Source organism: Cupressus sempervirens, chromosome 1 (assembly GCF_028749045.1).
Source record: "Cupressus sempervirens isolate cs-2001-9-10 chromosome 1, ASM2874904v1, whole genome shotgun sequence".
In the NCBI taxonomy this organism is placed as follows: Eukaryota; Viridiplantae; Streptophyta; class Pinopsida; order Cupressales; family Cupressaceae; genus Cupressus; species Cupressus sempervirens.
The window spans coordinates 681,803,614-681,817,304 of NC_143118.1; the positions used below are offsets into that span (position 1 = coordinate 681,803,614).

At 32.5% G+C, this 13,691-nt stretch overlaps 1 pseudogene; it reads left to right on the forward strand.

Moving 5' to 3' along the window:
- Positions 1-3,967: 3,967 nt before the first annotated feature.
- On the forward strand, positions 3,968-11,350 carry LOC149579743 (sesquiterpene synthase Cad-like; annotated as a pseudogene).
- The last annotated feature ends 2,341 nt before the right edge of the window (positions 11,351-13,691 follow it).

Genomic DNA, 13,691 nt, shown 5'->3' on the forward strand with positions numbered 1-13,691 from the left:
GCTCTACTAGGTTCCATTTCTTGGTCTTGCATTCTAAAGATTTGTGTCCTTGTTTGTTGCAATTGAAATAGTTTCCTCAAAACTTGGTTTTCTTTATGCATTCACTAGCTCTATGTCCATGGTTGTTACAACTATAATATTTTTCACTAAATTTTTATTTACCATTGCTTCAACACTTGTTTGATGTATGCCATATTTTAATGCAATGATTACATATAAGCCTTTTGTTCTTCTAAGCTCCTCGCTAAGATTATTCACCTTCATCTATATAGCTTAATTTTTCTTTTCCTTTGTGTCTAAACTTGAGTTTGATCATTTAATTGATTCATGCTTTCTTGATATTTCATCATGCTTTCATTGGTTTCCTTTCCATGCTGAGATCATTCTACAATCTTTCATTGTTTGTCCTTAAGTTGATAAGATCTTTATTTCCATAATTGAGTTGACTTATCAGATCTTCTTGTTGAAGAGATAGGTGTTGAATTTCATTATCCTTTTCTTCTATCCTTTTAGTTAGAAATATTTTCTCTTTTATTGATGTGTCTTTTTTCTCAATGTTTTCACACATTCTGATTGACTAAATTTCTTGCTCTCTTTTTAATTTTCTAACTTCTTCATGTAAAGTGAGATTTTTCTCTAGTAGATCTTTGATTGCTTCATCAAATTCATCTAAACTTCTATCTTGGAAAATGTATTCAACTCTTTCTTCTGTGTATAAATTTTCATTCATTTGTAATACTAGTTATTCCTTCTTTGCAAAGATTTTGAGAGTTTCTCCTTAATTTTCTTGAATTGATCCAAGGCCAATTCTAGATCCAACTTTACATTTTCAATAGATTTGTCCAATCTATACACTTCCATTGCCTCTAATCTTTTCTCAAGCTACTAAAATTCTAAAGTGAGAACCAAATTCTCTAATAACAATTGTTGGAAATATAAGGTAGGCTAGGTGACTGAGAGGGGGCATGAATGAGGAATGGATATGTTTTTTACTTCATTGACCAATTAATCCTCTTTAAGCTAATCTAATCTAATTTCATGCATGAAATACTAAAAGAAATAAAACATTCATAATACTTGACACAATATTTGGTAACCTAGAAACCTTCCAAATAGAAGGCAAAGTTGAGGTGGCGATGATACCCATAGGCTTTATGATTGTTGTATAAAGTTGCTTTGTTAAGGCTTACGATTGATAACTTCTAGTGATCTTCCCAATTAGGAGCAATAAGGACTATTAGGTCCACCTTGTGAAAGGATTTATACAATACAATGAAGTATTCAATTTCTTATTATGTACTATTATAATTTATTCTCTACAAGGGAAAAGTTCAAGGTGTGATCCCTTGCTATTGATTTCTTCTCTACAAGAGAGAAGTTCAATGTGTGATCCCTTCCTAATGAATTCTTCTCTATGAGGGATACATTCAAGTTGCAATCCCTTGCTAATGAGTTCTCTAAGATGGAGAAGTTTGAGGTGCAATCCCTTGTTAATGGGTTCCTTTTTAGAGGGAGAAGTTCTTAGTGTGGTCCCTTGCTCCACCTTCTAAGAGTAGCTATGGTGTTTCCACACTCTAGGAGTAGCCATGTTGCAAGTCATGTAACTCCATGAATTAGTTTTCTTTTATTTCACCCTTTAGGACTAGCCATGGTGAATATCATGTTGAGATGATAATTTTCTATTGAGAAAATCTTTTATGAGATTTTGTCACTAATTTGTTGTTTTTTATCCCTATGTTTTTCATTAGAGATAGAAAAGTATGAATATTCTCTCTCTTTCTAAGAGGGAGTGTTGATGTTTTATAATTGTGTAAGAGAATACCTACCTAGGATTCACATGTCCTGGTTTTCTTGAGATCCATTTGTTCTTTGTTATATGAAGACATGTGTCCTAAAAGGATGCAAATGTTTAAAAATATGAAAATACATGCACACAAAAAATACACGTATTTAGAAATATTAATTTGTATGCTTCATGTAAATAAGCATGTATTTCAAATTATAAAGGATCTCGTATTCGGAAACTAAAGAGACTTTTGATTATGATATGAAGAGCCTTTCAATTCATGATATATATGTTTTCTTTATGTAACGAGTGTATAATTCAATTAGAATTATTGTATTTGGACCTCTATTATTTCATGAAAGAGGTATATTTTTGTGTGCTTGGGTATTTCCCCTTTGAGTTGGAGAATTCTCTCAAGATAAGTTATTGTGTCTTAGTATGTTAGTGATCTTTATTTGAATGTTTATTATTGTTTATCTTTATCTATTGAAAAAACATTGACAAGTATGTGATGTACTTTTAGCATGATAGTAAGTTCAAATAAAAGAAGAAACTTTGTGTTTCTTTCCATAAATTGCAAAATTGTCCAATTTGGAAGTGAAAAAAAAAATATTTGGGAAGCTTTTTTGGACCTTGAACATTGTAGTCATTTTTCTCTATGTATTTGAATGATTTATGCTGATCCATTTTACTGTCACTTTAAACAAAACAAAAAACAATGAAATTATAATTATCTAAAAAAAAATTGACAAGAAAGGTATAATGTGTGCTATAGCAAAGATAGCGTTGATGAAGTGAGACAAATTTATTAATCATTGTATGCATTATCAAATTACACAAATAATTTGAGCACCACTCTACTTCAAGTTTTATCACAAACGTGAGATTAATTTATTAATTACTACATGATTTTCAAATTACTTAAATAATTTCATCACCATTAGACTTCAAATTTTCTAAGATGGTTCTCTACTAGACTTACGTTAGAGAAATTCTTTCACAAGATTCTTATCTTTTAATGAGGAATGTGTAGCTGTCCACAAATTTAAATTAGGACGTATTACTAACTTAGTATTGTAAATACTCCTTGATTGTCCCTTTTACTTCTAGGAAAAGAGCTCAAATTCTAAAAATTATGTTTTGAAAAATAAAAATAAATGTTAACATTATTAGAAAGCATAAGGAAGTTGAATCAAGAAAGAAATGATCATATATGAAGTAAAAATGTAATGTGACTAATTTTAGTAGATTTGAGTATTACAAGACCACTATAATAAGACATTTCTACCCTTATTGCCCTCTTAAAGTTTCTCTTTCTAAAAGCTCTTTGGGCATACTCTACAAAGACTTGAATAGAACACAAGACAAAAATACCACAATATTAGCCTCGTGGTTGTCATCTTATTATATTTCACAATCTTATTCAATCATTTTGGGTAGTAGATTAGCATAATTTTTTCAATATTATACATAGTTTTTGTGTTCAACTAAACCTTTTTTCCCTCGTGAATTTTCTCTTTCAAAAAGCCCTTCCAGCATACTCTACAAAGTGCTAAATAGTCCACAAGAAAATACTACTACAATCAGATAATTTTAGACCTCCCTAGTTCACTGAATTAATCTAGTACACTATTTCTAACATGTACTTGGAAAAGACTAGATTTATTAGGATGGACTCTATGTTTTCATTCATTTTATGAAAACAAGTTTGAGCAATGGAAAAAATTTATCATGATTGGAGCAAATTGGGATTTATTGCTATGAAAATTTAAAGAATATTAAGTCCTAAACAACAATCATTATCCTATTTGTACAACATTGCAAAGGTTTGCAAAGGATAATAGTAGTCGATCATCTTACAAAGCCTAGGTAGCTTACTATACAAGGTAGCAAGAGGATTTGGAGGCATATAATTTGTTTGCAAGATGAGACTAATTATTAAATTTACTGATCTTGATGGAAACATTGCTCTTCTTTAGGTTTCTTTAATAATTGATATTGCTTTCCTTTCTAATTTGATAGATCATTCCTACAAAATCAACATGTGCTGCCTACACTTAGCAGGAACTATGTTGTCTTACAACTCCTATTTTTATGGCTAATTTATTTTGTTATATAAGGAACCATCTTATTTATGATGGTAGATGGCTAAATTTTTGTACTAACTACATTTCTTTTAGGATGTCATATGAGGTTTGTTAAAATATTTTGGAAGCAGCAATAGTGGATTTCAACATACTACAAGCCCAACATCAAATTGATCTCAAAATCGTATCCAAGAAAGTGATATGTTTACTTATGAAAATTCACTTTGTCTTTTTTAAAAATACTTTTTATAAAAAATAATTTCTTATGCCAATGTTAGATTGCTAGTAATATTAATTATATTGGAACATGTATGGTGCGATACAAATATGTAGATGGTGGAATGAAGCAAGTGTAAACAAACTTGATTTTTTTCGACATCGACCGGTCGAATTTTACTTTGCATATTCATGCGGATTGCACGAATTTGAATTTTCTCACACATGAATTGGATATGTCAAATTGGGTGTCATGATTACCATGGTTGATGACATTTTTGACAGTTATGGAACTATTAATGACCTCATACCTTTTGAGACAGCCTTGATCAAGTAATTCTAGCAGTTTACATTTATATTTCTATTTATGATTGCAATGCCTTGCAATGAATTATCAATATTATTTAAAATAATCATAATTTATTATTAACAAATGAATTACTTTACTCTTGAATTCTGTGTTCCTTAACTTGGATATTTCTATGGTGGACAGTCTTCCCCAATCAAGTAATTCTAGCGGTTTACATTTATATTTCTATTTATAATAGCAATGCCTTGCAATGAATTATCAATATTATTTAAAATAATCATAATTTCTTATTAACAAATGAATTAATTTACTCTTGAATTTTGTGTTTGTGTTCCTTAGCTCGGATATGTCTATGGTGGATGGTCTTCCCCAATATATGCAAATTACTTGGTCATTTTGCCATGAAATATACATGGAATTAGCTAATGAAGCAGAGAAAATCCATGGTCCACGTGCACGGAAGTGGATACAAGAACATGTATGTCACTAGCCAAATTCATCTATCAAACTGTGTGTCTATTTAAAATATGTATAAATCTTATATTTCACATTTCATGCTTTTTCTATTGCAGTGGACAAAGCTTATTATGTTAGTGTGTCAAAATTCTGAATGGAATACGAAAGACTATCTACCCACTTTGGATCAATTTTTAAAGAATGCGCTTAATGATTCTTTGAAACCCATGGTCACACTATTTCCAATGATTTCAATTGACATGGTTCTTCCTGATGATATTCTACAAAGGGTTAGTAAGTTTGAATATGATGTATCAATTGCTGTTCAACTAATCAATGATATCAAAAAATATCAGATATCTATCAACCAAACTTGCCTAAAACTATCTTCTTATTATCCATAAATTACATACTTTTAAATAAAAGATAGTTGGTATTATTTTCCTTAATGAGCATAGTTTCTAATTGTTGAGAAACATGTGTCTCAACCTTGCAATCCTTTCTTGGAAAATTCCATAATTTGTTTGTGGAAGTTTTCCACTTGTTTATGCATTGGAAAATGGTTAGTGAGTTGTTAAAATGAGTCTTGTCCAGAGTAGAATATAAGTAGGTCATTTTTAGAGCCTTGATGACTCATTTTGTGACTTTAATGGGGGTCTAGACTAAGAGACAAAATTGTGCATGGGATTACTATTTTTAACTTGGTTGTTTTTCCATATTGGAAATGTAAATGTAAAAAATGGGTAACATGTGGCATGGTAGTTTTTCTCATGGTTTTGTAAAACCATAAGTGGTTTCCAGGTTGTAAAATCACTAAAAAAGGAGGGCTTGGGGAGGTGTTTGTGTAATTGAGTTTAGTTTGCAAGACTGGTGCTAGAAGGAGTCTCTCTGAGTTCAAGTTGTGGTGATGCGCTCCTATAAGAACTTGCATTGCAAGTGTATTGTAATCATCTTGGTTTGATAATACATTGTGTGAGTTTTAGAGGGTGGGGTTTTTATCCCGGAAGGGTTTCCCCATGGTAATCACTATGTTGTGTGTTCTTTTTTATTTTGATTATGTTATTATGCATTTCTTGAGATCTTTGCAATAGTTACTTTGATTTGCATAATCGTCCTCTCAAAGATTAGTGTAGGAAGCAATTCAATGCACCTTTGCTTCCTTTCAAGTGGTATCAGAGCCTGGCCAGTTTTGGTTCTATTTGTTGGGTAAAGGGTTTTTTTAAGCTAATCAAGGTTTGAGTGAGAGCTTGTGTAGAGCATTTCATTTTTTTGTTGCAGGATTAAAAGATGAAAAGCATGTTAGGGAGAATTGATGTTGAAAAGTTTTCTGGCACAAATTTTGAGATGTGGAAGCTGAAGATGAAAGATTTGTTGACTGATCGGGATCTATGGGATGTGATTGATGAGAACAAGCTGAGGCCCACATATCCGATATTAGCTACACAATATGATGTGAATGATAGAAAAGCTAAAGGTCTCATCAGATTGTGTCTTGCAGACTTGATTCTGATTAATGTCCATGAAGAACCTACCACGAAGAAGCTTTGGAAAAAGCTTAGTGAGATCTATCAAGTGAAATCACTTGTGACTAATATTTTCTTGAGAAGAAGTTGTATTCCTTGAAAATGGAAGAAGGTGGACTTCTGAGCATCTAGAAAGGTTTAATATGTTGGTGACTCAGTTGACCTTAGTAGGGGTGCCAATGGATGAATAAAAAAGGTGTCAAATCTTGCTATGTTCATTGCCAAACTCATAGGATAGTCTTGTGATTGCTATAGGGAGCACTTCAGTTGTCCTGAAGATGGAGGACATTGTTGGTTCTCTACTTTTTGAGGAGATGAGAAGGAAGGTCTCTCTGAATGCCAAAGCGGATTTGAGTGTTCATGAAAAATGAAAAGAAAGAGGCAAGAATGAAAAGTAGCATGGCCATTCTAAGTCCAAAAATAAGGGGAGATCCAAATCCCCTAGTAAGTTAGAGGCAATTTGTTGGAATTGTGCCAAACCTCGACACTTCCAAAAGGACTACAAAGAGGAGAAGAAAAAGAAGAAGAAGAAGAAGCAAGATTCTGATTCTGAGTCCAAGAAGGAAGATGGAGATGCTTTCATTGCAGCCTTGGCCACTCATGTAGGTGAAAATTCATGGTTAATAGATTCAGGTGCATCTTTCCACATGACTCCTAATAGGAACTACTTTAGTAAGTATGAAAATTTTGATGGTAGTAAGGTGTATTTGGGTGATAATTCAATACTTGATATTGTTTTGCATGGAAGTATTCATGAAAATTTTTCTAATGGTAGAATTAGAAGATTTGATGGTGTCTTACATATCCCTGGACTAGCAAGGAATTTATTATTTGTTAGTAAGCTAATAGATGCGGGTGTGCATGTACAGTTTTTTGAAGTAGGTGTAAAAATGGTGATAGGTGCTATGGTAATAGCAAGAGGAAGTAGATTGGGTACATTGTACCAACTTGATGCATGCACAGTCAAGTGCAATAGTACTTTTGATAAGATTGTGAAAAAGACTACTCAATTGGAGAAGGAGAGAGTTTCTCTTTCAACAGATGGTCGTGATTTTTGGGTACCCAAGGGTGCTCTATCTACTAAATCAAAGTTGCCTGCAAAAAAGACTATGTTATGGCACCAGAGACTTGGCCACATAGGTGAGAAGGGCCTACAGACCTTGAAAAATAAGAACCTTGTTGATGGGTTGAATGATTGCAATCTTGAGTTTGATTTTTGTGAGCATTGCATCAATGGTAAAAAAAAGCATATTCATTTTTACTCGAGTTGTCATAAGTCTTCATGTATTTTGGATCTAATTCATTCAGATATATTTGGTCCAGTTGATGTTCCTTCTATTGGTAGATCAGTTTATTATGTTTCTTTCATTGATGATTTTAGTAGAAGAACATGGGTTTATTTCCTTAGGAGTAAAGCTGAAGTTTTCAGTTGTTTCAAAGAGTTTAAAGCAATGGTTGAACTATAGATTGGAAAGAAAATAAAATGCTTGAGAACTGATAATGGTGGTGAATTTTGCCCCAATATTTTTGACACATTTTGTAAAGATTGTTGTATTAAAAGAAAGAAGACAACTCCATATTCTCCATAGCAGAATGGAGTTGCAGAAAGAATGAACAGGACCTTGACGGAGAAGGTTAGGTGTATGCTGAGTGGTGCTAGACTAGAACAAAAGTTCTAGGCTGAAGTTGTAGCCACTACCTGCTACCTGATAAATAGGTCTCCTACATCAGCTCTTGTTGATAAGATGCCAATAGAAGCATGGTCGGGCTAGAAGCCTTCACTTAGACATCTGAGATTGTTTGGTTGTGAGACATATGCTCATGTGCCAAAGGAGAAGTGAACAAAATTGGACAACAAAGTTGTCAAATGTATCTTCATCGGATATAGTTATGGTGTGAAAGGATACAAGCTTTGCGATCCTATTGCACAAAAGGTATTTTATTCGAGAAGTGTTATTTTTAGAGAAACTAAGACTTCTTCTATTACAGTGCAGCCTGAACAAATTAAAGAAAAGAAAGATGTGATTCAACTTCTTGCTATACCTGAGAAAGTTGAATCAAGGCCTTTAGAAAGACAATATGTTGAAGAGAGCTCTATGAGTTCTGAATCATCAGAGGAAGATGGAGAACCTAATCATGAACCTAAACCTCCTAAACCTAAACCAAATCTTGTTCGAAGATCTACTAGACAAAGGAAACCACCTGAAAGGTATGAGTATTCTCCTGATGATTGGAGGTGCATATTTGCATTGAATGCTAACATTGATGAATTGAGATCTCTAGAAGAGGCTCTTGGTATGAATGATTCAGAGTCCTGGAAAATAGCCATGGATGAAGAAATGGCAACTCTTAAGAGGAATCAAATGTGGGACCTTGTACCATTGCCTAAAGGATGAAAGCTTGTTGGTTGTAAATGGGTGTTCAAAAGGAAGATGGATTCAGATGGAACTTTTGAGAAGTATAAAGCACATTTGGTTGCAAAAGATTACTCTCATGTTGAGGTAGTAGATTATGGTGAGATTTTTTCTCTAATAGCCAAAATGACATGCATTAGATTTTTGCTTTCTATTGCAGCAGCTTATGACCTAGAGATCAAGCAAATGGATGTGAAAACTACTTTCCTTCATGGAGATTTGGAGAAAGAAATTTACATGTCACAGCCAGAGCACTATTTCGTGAAAGGTAAAAGTCATTTGGTCTGTAAATTGAAGAAATCCTTGTATGGTTTAAAACAGATTCCTAGGATGTGGTACCATAAGTTTGATACATATGTGTTGAGTTTGGGATTTGTGCGATCTAAATCTAATCATTGTATATATTTCAAATTTGATGATGATGGTTTCCCGATTATTGCCTTGTATGTTGATGATATGTTGTTTATTGGCAAAGGAAAAGGTTTGATTGTAGAGTTAAAATCTCAACTCTCAATAAAGTTTGAAATGAAAGATCTTGGTGCAGCTAGGCACATTCTGGGAATGGAGATTATAAGAGATAGATGAAACAGAAAGCTTTGGCTAGGCCAAAGTAAGTATTTTGGTACTATTTTAAAAAGATTCAATATGCAAGATTCAAGACCATTGAGTGTTCCGATTACTATGGGAAAAAAGCTTTCTAGCTCATAGTGTCCTACATCCCCATTGGAGATGGAAGACATGAGTCGAGTACCATATTAGAGTGTTATTGGAAGTTTGACGTATGCTATGGTGTGTACAAGACTAGACATTGCCCAAGTAGTGGGAGTACTTTCCCATTATATGTCTAATCCAGGAAGAGCACATTGGGATGCAGTAAAAAGAGTTGTCAGATACTTGTGGGGTACCTAAGAGTACTCAATATGTTTTCATTGAATAGGAAGTGAGCATTCCTTGGATATTCGAGGCTATGTGGATTCAAACTAGGTTGGTGATGTTGATAGAAGAAGATCCACCAGTGCATATGTGTTTACATTATTTGGTGGTGCAATCAGTCGGATGAGTAAGCGACAGGCTGTGGTTGCTTTGTCTACTATTGGGGCAGAGTATATGGTAGCTACTCATGCTTGCAAAGAAGCCATCTAGCTAAAGAGATTGTGTTTAGATATAGAGTTCAAATAGGGTGTAGTGACAAATTATAGTAATAGCTAGAGTGCAATCTACCTAGCGAAGAACCCAACTATTCATGTGAGGACCAAGCACATTGATGTAAAATATCATTTTATGAGAGATATGGCCGAGGATGGCAAGGTGAAGCTGGAAAAGGTAGAGACTTTGATGAATTTTGCTAATGCATTAACTAAGCCAATGAGCACAAAGAAATTCAGATGGTGTTTAGAGTCTATGGGCCTCTCAGCCCCTAGCAATTAAGTCTATGATATTTCGGATCCCCTGACTCTTGCAAGGTGTTCGACAAGTGGGAGAATATTGAGAAACATGTGTCTCAACCTTGCAATCCTTTCTTAGAAAATTCCAAAAATTGTTTGTGGAAGTTTTCCGCTTGTTTATGCATTGGAAAATGGTTAGTGAGTGTTTAAAATGAGTTTTGTCCATAGTAGAATATAGGTAGGTCATTTTTAGGGCCTTGATGACTCATTTTGTGACTTTTATGGGGGTCTAGACTAAAAGACAAAATTGTGGAGAGGATTACTATTTTTAACCTGGTTGTTTTTCCATATTGGAAATGTAAATGTCAAAAATGGGTAACATTTGGCATGGTAGTTTTGCTCATGGTTTTGTAAAACCATAAGTGGTTTCCATGTTGTAAAATCACTATAAAAGGAGGGCTTGGGGAGGTGTTTGTGTAATTGAGTTTAGTTTGCAAGATTGGTGCTAGAAGGAGTCTCTCTAAGTTCAACTTGTGGTGATGCGCTCCTATAAGAACTTGCATTGCAAGTGTATTGTAATCATCTTTGTTTGATAATACATTGTGCGAGTTTTAGAGGGTGGGGTTTTTCTCCTGGAAGGGTTTCCCCATGATAATCACTCTTTTGTGTGTTCTTTGTTATTTTGATTATGTTATTATGAATTTCTTGAGATTTTTGCAATGGTCACTTTGATTTGCATAATCGTCCTGTCAAAGATTAGTGTAGGAAGCAATTCCACACACCTTTGCTTCCTTTCACTAATATCTCTTGAAGGAAGATAAAGATCGAGGAAAAAATGTTTCTTGGATAGATTGTTATGTAGTAGATAACCTTGGAACTACAATGGAGCAAGCTTTAGATAATGCAAATGTTACCGTTCAACTACACATGGAAGAATTAACTAGAGATTTCTTGTGTTATGAGAAAGATATACCAAAATGTTGTAAAAGAGTGTATTTTGATTGTATGTATAGATGGGTAGGTTTTTTGTGGAGGGATATTGATGGATTTTCACATCCATCCAAGGGTAAGGATGACATAATAAAAATACTGATCAATCCTATAGCTCATATCCTTGATAAAGTGTCTAAGTTAAAAGAAAATAAGGGCTGCTATATGCATTTTTATTTTTGAGATCCTAATAAGTTGACAAATAGAAATATTTTTGAAATTTTAAAATAAGCTAGGGGAATCCTCAAATATATAAAGTCAAAAAAAATTCAGCATATATTGATGCACCCAATATTTAGATGCTTTTGTTTTCACCTATAGAAATGCATGCATAAAAGATAAATTTATATCAGCTAGATATTTTCTAAATTAATGAATGTTTTCTCATAGTTTCTAAATTGTATCAATAATATTTTGATAGATTTAAAAGAGTTTCATGTATACTCTAAAAAGAAATATGTTGTTTAATTTGATTAATTATAATTGTACTTGATGTAAATGAATGAAATGATAATTTTGGGAATATAAAGACAACATATTTTTCAAGAAAAATATAACACACTCTAGTAGTCAAATATGTGCTGAAACTTCTAATAAAAAAATTAATAGTTACCAAAATTTATTTTAGATTCCTTATATTGAAGAATATATAATGGAAAATGGAATAAATTAAAATAAAAGAACAAGCACAAAATAATATAATGATAGTACAAAACCACAAATAGATCCTTAGGGCACTATAAAAAATGATTTTTTGTTATGGTAAATTATAGGGAAGTTGATGTAGAGTAAATATTGTGAATGAATTCCTTTTTGCATATTTAGATTACTTTTTTGAGAGGTTTTCTATTATTGTTTTGAAGAATGTATATTATGGAGAATGGCTACTTTTTCATGAATCTCAAGATCAATTTGGAGAGATTAGTTGTTGATGCATGTGTTTGGTCAATGTACTTGTACTTGTTAGAAGTTCAATCGATATGCAACTTTATTTATAAGTGTGAATGGTGGAGCCAATTACTACTCTTTTTCAAATAAATGAAATATTTGGTGCACGTCACAAGAAAAAAATACATAATCAGAATATCTCTAAGATTCTAAATTGGTCCTATTGCAGTTAGTATGTAGCTTTTGTTATAGTAAAACCACTACTACGTAGGTTGATCTTCAATATTTTCTATAGAAATTTTCTAATCAAATTTATGAAATTATCATTTTATTTATAAGTAGGAGATATTTTCTATAGTAATTGAAATTGTGATATTGCTATTAGGATTTAACTTTATAGTTTTTGAGTCAAATTCATTGACCCATATTTTGTGACTAGTAGTTTAAAAAAAACCATCTTTCATGAGAATAAATGGAAAACTTAGTACTCATTGGATATATGTGATGCTCATAGAGGTGAAGCAAGAGAATTTTGAGGAGGTCACCCATCCTACTACTACTCTAGCTCAAGCGGGCTTAACTACGAAGTGACCTCTAGGGATGTGTGAGTGCTTCACGTCTAGGAGCATCACCTAGATCCAATGAGTGCTAAGTGTTCCATTCATTGCCATATAAGATGGTTTTGTGTAAAATAGTACTCCTAAAATCCAAAAATCCAGAGTTCTAAAAACATGAAGAGAAAAACAAACTTCCAAAAAAGGGCACGTTTAACCTTAAAAGTTGTTGCAGTCACACTTCCAAACAATCACCATGCTTATTTTCCTTGGAGGGTTTCTTATGTTCCATGTCCACAATCCCTTTGCTAGAGAAATTTCAATGCACCTAATCAAATTACAATTAAGGCCTTTTACAGGGTTTGACTGATGATCCCAATTCATAATCAGATGTCACATGAATGGAACTCTTGAATGAAAAGCAATGAATCCTCATGTAAATTGATACCAAAAGAACTAAAGATAGATGGGCTTAATCCAAATCTGGTTTATGGATTTATCCTTCATGAAACATAATTAAATTTGTCCCTAGTGAAGAAAGGGATATTTGCCATCCCAACACCCCAATTGGGAGCCCATTAAAAACATCTATGCTTAGCTTCCATAGCCAGCCAATATAGTATTTATGCTTTGTTACAATTTAGGATAAATATATCTTAGACAAGAGATGCACAAAACATTAGTCTGCTAGAGTCCCCTAGAAGACTAATCTTTTTAGTTCATGTTGTAGGCTGTAGAACTATAGGCAGATTTTTTTTTAACTATTGATTAATCTAATGAACATCAACCAATCATTTTCACAATTTTTTTTCTTCATTTGAATTTTTACTATTTAATAAAGTAAAATGCACAATTTTTAAGTTTTTCAATTTATAAAAGTATTTATCTTTAATATGATTGGTATGTGTTAGTTTTTTAAATTATGAAATACTTTAAAAAAATAATTTATAAACAATTATCAAATACATCTTTTTAATATTTATTTATAATTAATAGATAATAAAAATATGTTACATTTAAATTTGAAATTAATTAATGAAAATATAACATTTATAATTACATTTTTAAATTTTAACTATTTT